A 328-nucleotide genomic window follows, 5' to 3' on the forward strand; every position below is an offset into this window, starting at 1 on the left:
CCACAGAACGTCTTAGGTCTGTTTTTCCGGATACACCGTTCATAGCCTATCGCAGACCACCTAACCTTCGTGATATATTAGTACGATCTAAATTCAAGAGGCAAACTAACTCTTGCGACAACCGTAATTTGGGTCGTCATCTTTGTGGTTCATCGTGCAAAACATGCTCCTTGCTTGATTCTACACAATCATTCAAGAGCAACCAAACAAACCACATATTTCGGATAAGGCAATCAATTAATTGCCTCACCAAAAATGTCATTTATCTCATATATTGTAATATTTGTGGTAAACAATATGTCGGAGAAACAAAAAAACACTCTCCTTA

Source organism: Anneissia japonica, unplaced genomic scaffold (genome assembly GCF_011630105.1).
Source record: "Anneissia japonica isolate Jap-2015-1 unplaced genomic scaffold, ASM1163010v1 scaffold287777_len348014_cov174, whole genome shotgun sequence".
NCBI lineage: Eukaryota > Metazoa > Echinodermata > Crinoidea > Comatulida > Comatulidae > Anneissia > Anneissia japonica.